Source organism: Acinonyx jubatus, chromosome C1, assembly GCF_027475565.1.
Source record: "Acinonyx jubatus isolate Ajub_Pintada_27869175 chromosome C1, VMU_Ajub_asm_v1.0, whole genome shotgun sequence".
Lineage (NCBI taxonomy): Eukaryota > Metazoa > Chordata > Mammalia > Carnivora > Felidae > Acinonyx > Acinonyx jubatus.
In genome coordinates, this window is record NC_069381.1 from 82,764,623 (window position 1) to 82,772,940 (window position 8,318).

At 37.0% G+C, this 8,318-nt stretch overlaps 1 long non-coding RNA gene across 1 annotated transcript; it reads right to left on the reverse strand.

Annotated features, from left to right (window-relative positions):
• Positions 1-201: 201 nt before the first annotated feature.
• LOC128311947 (uncharacterized) lies at positions 202-7,997 on the reverse strand. The gene is made up of 3 exons (XR_008290695.1): positions 7,534-7,997; positions 3,765-3,984; positions 202-698 (listed from the first exon to the last, which is right to left on the reverse strand). It is a non-coding gene; the product is annotated as an uncharacterized LOC128311947 (long non-coding RNA).
• Positions 7,998-8,318: the final 321 nt, after the last annotated feature.

Consider the following 8,318-nt stretch of genomic DNA (forward strand, 5'->3'; position numbering starts at 1 on the left):
TCCTATCCATCAATATTTATTGAGTACCTACCAAAGACTATGAAAGACACGTGGGCAGAATAGAAAATAGGATGTATGTTCTATGACCTTCCCAAACCTTACAGTTCAGTTGCAGAGATAAAACATACATAAATGAGAAATTAAATGGCAATGCAAGATTTAAATAACAGTTCAATTCGATAATAGACATGTCACGGAGAGGTTCATGCTCATTTATCACATAAATAGTCCAGGAATTGAGAAAATCCCCTACCTACAGAAGCAGGAGATTTTGTGATAAATCCTGAAGAACAGATTACTAATAAAGGTCTTTGTAGGGCAAACGTACAATTAAGAAAAAGTAAAAGGTACCTGTGACTTCACCATCCATTCCTCCTTTTGTTTTCCACGGGAATTTTAGTAATGAGTAGAAACCAACTTTTCACTGTAGATGAATGGAATTTATTCCATTTCTATGAAAATATCAACTTTCTCAGGAAAATCAGTCTCAAAATCTACCCCTCTTGTAAGTACTACTCAGCAGATAAGGAACACAATCGGTTGGTTTGCATTCATAAGTGGTAAGTGACGTCCCTGACACCTTAACAGAACCTTGATGACTGAGCAACCAGAAATCTGATGAACTTGAAAGCAGGCATCCTGATCTAGTTTTGAGTCATAGATTCCTTGGAAAATCAGATCAGTACCAGGAACACTTTCTGAAAAAAAGGAGACATCCTCATAAAATATTGTTCTGCTGCTCAAGTTACTTCTTCCTGGTGTTGTTTTATTCCTGAAATACTAATACATACCTGATGATGCTTTCTTCTACTACAATTGGATAATAGATAAATAAATTTTAAAAAGTGAACAACTCTGAAAAAGAAAGTGAATGACTCTATGTATTATTCTATCTCAATTACCTAATATTATGTAGATTTTTATATTATTTTTAGTAATTCACCTATTTCTTGAAGATCTCAGATTTTAATTGTATATGTAAAACAGTAACACAGTATCTTATTAAAAAGCTGACTAATTTTTATATCATTACATCATTGGCTCTTGGTCCAAGATATATGATACAATTTCTTTTTCCATCTACACTGACCATGACTATTTTGATTCATAAGACAGACTGATTTGATTTTATAAATAAATTTTCCCAAGTGTAATTGCTGTCATCTAATCCATACTCTCAGTCAAATAGTGCACATTTTCCTACAGTGAAAGTTACTGCATACTTTACCAGAAACTTCTGTTTTAGGTAGATGTAATAGAAACAAAGAACAGATAATGTGTACTTCTGAGAAGGAATTAAAGAAATCAAAGAAATTAAGAAACACCAACTCTGCATTTTTCTAAATCAAATTGTGAATTTAGAATCTGCAGTTGTTGGAGGACAGAGGGTAGACATTTAGAAAACCTCACCTGTGGTTGTTGGGAAATTCAGTCATTCATTTATGCTTTCAATTCATCCATTCCTTCAATCGTTTATTAACGAATATGCATTGATTAGTACTAGATCTTTACTAGGGCTACAAGTTTATCTCAAGGAGATGAAAGACAAATAAGAAACACATGAGTCAATATCTAGATTTAAGTTAACTCAGTTGCTATATTTTGTACAGCAGAGGAAGGGTACAGAGCAAGGATTCTCTCACCTCTCCCTGCCTTTCTGGAACACCCCAATCTTGACCTATTTTAATAATGTTGCTGTGAGCCTAGACAGGTCCACAACTACTGATCATTCCCCAGAGTTCAAATTAAAATCTCTAATAACTCATTTGTTCATATTTTTTTTATTTTTTATTTATTTTTTTAAATGTTTATTTATTTTTGAGACAGAGAGAGACAGAGCATGAACGGGGAGGGTCAGAGAGAGAGGGAGACACAGAATCCGAAACAGGCTCCAGGCTCTGAGCAGTCAGCACAGAGCCCGACGCGGGGCTCGAACTCACAGACGGCGAGATCGTGACCTGAGCCGAAGTCAGATGCTTAACCGACTGAGCCACCCAGGCGCCCCTGGTTCATATTTTTTTAATAACAGTTTTGGTTTCACTTCTGTTTGTAGAAGTAATATTGATGTATAAAATTGGAAAATTATAGATGGATTTAAGAAACAACTTCATGTTGGGACACCTGGGTGCTCAATTGTTAAGCTTCCAACTTTGTCTCAGGTCATGATCTCATGGTTCATGAGTGCAGTCCCTGCATCAGGCTCTCTGCTGTCAGTGCAGAGCCCACTTTGGATCCTCTGTCCCCCTCTCTCTCTGCACCTGCCCTTGGCCTTGCACTCATCTCTCTCAAAAATAAACATTTAAAAAAAAGAATAAAATTCATGTTGATACACTCAAACAAGAAAGAAGAATCCCTGGGTGTATTTTATTTCTTTCTTTAGTGTGTGTGTGTGTGTGTGTGTGTGTGTGTGTGTGTTCCTTTCTCTAAAACTATATAAATATATAGTTTTTGTTTTTCCATAATTGAGACTATACCGCAAAGTAAGTTTATTTTTAACACATCCTTCAAATGAACCTAAGAACTAGTGTTTATATGATTTGGGGCTTAGAGAAAGCAATCCTCCCTAAGGCAGTCCTGGGACAGACTATCCAAAAAGGCACAGAGGAAGCACTTTCTCTTATATGCTGAGGGAACATCCATTTCCAAGACTCAAGGGAGAAGAGGTTTGTTCACTTTGTGCCATTAAGTTAATGTCGTCATATTATGTTACTTGAGTGCTTGAGCTCAACTGCATATGGTTCTTTTCTTATTATGCCCTGGGGACACTCATCCTAAGGCCCTGTTCCCATCCTGACCAGACTTCTTCTCTACCATGACTCTGGGAAACTGAGTCCTTTGGAGTTTTGACGGGATTCAGCCTGTTGATTTTTTGAAACCAAAATAAATGCACAGTTATGGCCAAATTCTACTGTTCTTGGAACATTATGCAATAATAGTATGGCCTCTGAACATTCTACTTTATGTGAGAGAAGTTTTTCTCCAATACTAGTTAGAGTTTCTTGAGAAGAGAATTTTTGTTAAGGGATTGTTTTGGTTACAGTGAGAGGAAAGATAAACAAATGGCTTCCTGAGCTGATACCAGAGTAAAGACAGGAATGGCAAACTATTGAAGCAAGTAATCCGTAAAGGAAAGCATTGCCTAATGAGACCCAGCCTGAAGTACTGTGTAAGGCTCTGGGTGATGAGATCCTTTAATTTAGGAGATTAAACTGATTCTAGGGCAGACAACTGTTTAATAGAGTGGGGACCCCTCTGTTTCCAAGAAAGAGGATTTGACAAAGGGTATTACTTTTTCATCGAAGCATAAAGAAGGCATTTCTGAAAAATAGTGTATCATATTCATGAGTTTACACTCCTAGTCCCCAATGGCTATTCTGCCTCTCAGAGACTATTGACCCACCTTGCTTATTATCTCTGTAACCTAGAAGACTTTTTACGTGCAAGCTCAACACCAGGCAATCCCACAGAAAATTACTCCCTAGCAGCATTCTTCTAGCATTGTATAACTTCTCATCCATATGAAAGGGTAGTTTTAAAACTCAGCCATGATGCACTTTTCTGGTCACCAATTACCATGGTAGTTCCTCCAAAGAAGAACCCGAGGGTGTTTTGCCATCCTGCCCATTGCCAGCTTTTCTCCTTGAACCCATCTTTAATATGATCTAAGAGGCTTCTATCAGAGAGAAGATTACAGAGATCTACATCTATCCATGAGATAAACTTATCACAATAATGGAGATGTAAATAGCTTTCTTTCCACCAACCTGAAAGAAATGTATTGTTAAAATCATGTGTTTTTCAGAACCTCAGTAGTGATTCCACACTTTGTATGAAGCCAGATGAGAGATTCCTTTTTTAAGACTCTGCTATCACTCAGAGCTCATTTACCATCTACTGTGTCCATAGGTATTTGGTTATGTGTTACCTCCTCCATGAGATAAGCTTCTGGAATCTCAAGATTATGTCTTCTCCACCTTTGTAACTCTGCAGAATTAAGAATAGATGCTTTTTTTTATGTAGTCATAATGCCTGCATTGTGTAAGCAGTAAGTTTTAAATGTAGCAAACATTCCAATTATTAAAAACAGACAAAAGCTGGGGCACCTGGGTGGCTTAGTCAGTTAAGCGTCCGACTTCAGCTCAGGTCGTGATCTCACGGCTTGTGGGTTCAAGCCCCGCACTGAGTTCTGTGCTGACAGCTCAGAGCCTAGAGCCTGCTTTAGATTCTGTGTCTACTTCCCTCTCTGCCACTCCCCCACTTGTCCTCTGTCTCTCTCTCTCAAAAATAAAATAAACATTAAAAAAAAAAACTTTAAAAATACAGGCAAAAGCTTATCTATGCTTCGAGAAGTCTGGAATGTGGTTTATTTCACAAGAGGTCTATGGACAAAAGAAGAAATAAGGGGCTTTGGAGAGCTAGTGGTAATGTATTTTTGACCAGGGAGCTACTTATACAACTAGTGTGTTCAGTTGAGCTGTAAACTTATGTGCATTTTTTTATTGTATTTCAATAAAATCAAAAAATATATATGCCAAGTGCTATAGATAGGACTTAACATTTTTTTTCCTTTTTTTAGTTAATATTTTAATGATGATATCTTTCAAAAGAACATGGTAACTTTGGTGGGTGACTGGATAGAGGAGGTGTATTTGGTAAATTTTATAATGAAATTAAATGCTTATTTAGTTATGTAAATAAATTTCACTCAGATGCTCTCCAGAGTGTCCACTTTAGTACCCCTGATGAAGAACACATTCAACTAATTATAGATACATATATATAGATATGGGTGTATACACAAACCACATACACACGACTTCAGAATGTTATCACAATTTTTATCAATTGGATTAATAATTACATATGTAAACTAGTCATTTTGAGTGAAATGTTGGCTTCTTAAGATTATGTGATTAGTCAGTAGGTCAAGAAAATTGTAATGAAATATTTTAATCTGGCTCCCTTTTGAGAATGTATTTATTTACTTATTCAACAAATATTTATTATACCATGCTGGGAGATAGAGATACAAAGATAAGTAAAACATGGCACCTTCCCAAAAATTCAAAGTCTGCTAGGGAAGACAGGCATATAAATACATAATTTCAATGGGATGTAGTTAAGTCTAATAAATGAAGCATATACAAGGTATTTGTAGTGTAAAGGAATACATTATTTTTCTCTAAAGGGCAACAAAAATGCTTAGTAGAATATGAGCCTCTTGAACCAGGTGTTAAAATGTAAGAGTAAGAGAATATCAGATGGATTAAAGATTTGCAGAGAAAGAAGTCATTCCAAGCAGAGATAAAAGCAAGAGAAAAAAAAAACCTCATAGTCCATTTTATCAGAAGCTACTGGATGAATGGTGGAAAGGGCCAAGGCTTTAGGCAATGCTTAAGGACTTGAGGAGCTATAATCTCACAACTTTTAAAATATCTCCCCCCATCCATACCTCTCTCTCTCTCTCTCTCTCTCATTTACTCATTCTAACTCTCTATTCCATCTTATTTCATCTACTTAATCTGACTCTCCAACTGGAATCTTCTTTGCACATAAATTGTGCCTGCTTATCTGAAATGTTTATACATCACACCCACACCTGGGCCTCTTTTTTTTTTTTAAGTTTTATTTATTTTATTTTGAGAGAGAGAGAGAGAGAGAGAGAGAGAGAGAGACAGAGAATGAGTAAGGGAGGGGCAGAGAGAGAGAGAGAGAGAGAGAGAGAATCTCAAACAGGCTCCGAACTGTGAGCACAGAGCTCACAGGGCTCGAACCCCCAAACCGCACGACAGTGACCTGAGCCCAAATCAAGAGTTGGATGCTCAACCAACTCAGCCACCCAGTCACCCCCATACCTGGGCACCTTAATGACCTACATCCTCTCCAGATTAGATACACCAAAATAGTTTTGCAATAAATCATACCTCTGAAAAAACTCAGTAGTAGTGGCAACTTCAATTCATATCCCAGTTCTCATCTTTAGCTATTCAAGTACATCCATAGAATATCACAAAAGCACATAAAAAAGACCACCTGAATGGTGTTCTTTTTGTTATTAACTATTACTCATATGTATTTCAAATACCTTTTGGTGTCCTTACAGCAAAAGTCACCACCTCAAAAGTTTATACAGGCCAGGTAAGCAGCATATATAAACAGACATAAGAAAGACAAGGTACAAGCTTTATGATGAATGACAGTTGTCACTGAACTTCAGTGTCAGGGAGAGAATAGGGGTGGGGAATATTGAAAACTAGAGACTGCAGACCACTCTTAAAGCAGACACTTTCTATGAGCTCCAGCCAATTATTGCCAACTAGGAATATGAATTCTGTGTTCACAGATATTTGGATTTTTTAAAGAGAAAATTCAAATTTTGTGTGAAATCTCTCAATTTTTAAATGTGGTCATTGAATAAAAATGTTCAAAACCACATTGGGTGGGTCAAATTAAACATGTCTGAGGGTCTTACCAGCCATCGTGCCACTAATTCATATCCTCTGTCTTACAGATAAATACACTGCGTTCACTTCTAATTGGTTCACTTCTAAACCCCTACTTTATTTGTTGACTGTGTTCTCCCAGTAACTGATAAATTCTTCAGAGGCAGGAACTGGTGTCTTAGAAGTCTTTTGGTGCTAACAGCAAATGGTAAAATCTCCATAAATTATTACTGGTGAATTATCATTGCAAAGTGAATTTTTAAGGCACAAGATACATCACATGACACATCACCTCCTTAGCCTTACTTGATTGGTTGTATTTTCTACCTTGGAAAAGGATGTTTTCACAGTAATGTAAAAATTCAGTTTTTCCTACTCATTACTAAGTTGCCTAGGAATCCCCTCCCTCATCAGATTGTGGCACAGTTCGTTCAGTTTAATACCACATAAGATCTTGGTTCTGCATTCAAATTCTTGATGTCCTTTTTTCTAGATGGTTGACCTGAGCCATTACATTTTCGCTCTAAATTTCCTTTTCTTCATGTGCAAAATGGAGTTGATAATAAATCTACCTCAGAGGGTTGTTTGTGAAGAGTTTAAGTGATAATTAATCAGAAAAAAAGTGCTGGAGACAATGCCTGTAATGAGATTCTGAGGTTGTTGTTATAAACAGTTGGATTGATTATAACCCCTGAAAAGAAGGTCTATCTGGAAAGAAATGACATCAGGTGAATTAATAAATCTCCCTCTCCATCAGAGATATCGCACGGATTCATTCACTGTCGATGCTTGGATTTAAATGACATTTTAACATATCAAACCTCTGCTAAAAACTAAAAATAATAATAATAAAGAAACAATACAACCACCACGACCTAACAAAAAAACAGATCTTCATTCTTTCAGAAGCCAAGGCTTCTGTTTCCTCTTTCAGTTTAATCTGAGCATCCTTCACCTTGTAATTTTGCTCATAACCTTGGCCTTGCCAATGTGACACCTAAGTGAAAAAGAAATACACCCCAGGGTTTCAGTGAAATCTCAGAATGACACCTCCTAAGCCAGCCCTCTGACTACATTAGGGTGGCATTACAATGTGACGATATTGTCTCTTTTGGGGAAGGACAGATGAGAAAGCTCCATCTTCTCGGCCTCACGTTTATCTTCACAGCCACCACACCTTTTCATACAATTCTTTTTAGAATGTAATGACAGAGTGAAGCCAACAGAGAAAAGTTCCAACGAATGGAATTGCCATAGCAACACCCTACATTTTCTCATCAGGTTTGGTCTTGTGTGGATCATCACATTAAAGCTTGTTTTTCAGCTTGGTGAAAGCCATGGCTGTAATCTTCCGTGTGAAAATCTCTTCGGCCCATCCAGAAGTTAAAAATAGAAGACAATAATTTGAATTATTTTGTGAACATAAAAATCTGGAATTGCAGCTCTCCCACAAATGGAATTAACTCTTAGAACGCAGACATTTGGGGCCACTTAAATATCCCCCTACAGTTTCAAATTGGATTCAGTACTTGTCATCATGACTTATTATTTGTTGAGTGCTGACCAAACACATGGTTCCTCCTTTCTGAGCAAAACAAAGGGTACGGTACTCATCTCATTCAAGGGACAAAATACAGAAGCATAACACCGAAGAAGAATCTGTAGGAAGGCTGTGTGTGAGACAGAAGGGGGATGGAGAAAGAGAGATTGAGATTTGTTTCCTAATAGCTACAAAATTAGTGTATCTTAGGTCTTCTGTAGCCAATAAAGCATTATGTTTAAAAAGCTTTGCATTTGAGAGTTCTGCTCCGTGATGACTTCACAGACAGAACAACAACGACAACAAATTAAGAATTCTCGGAAAAGTAACTACAT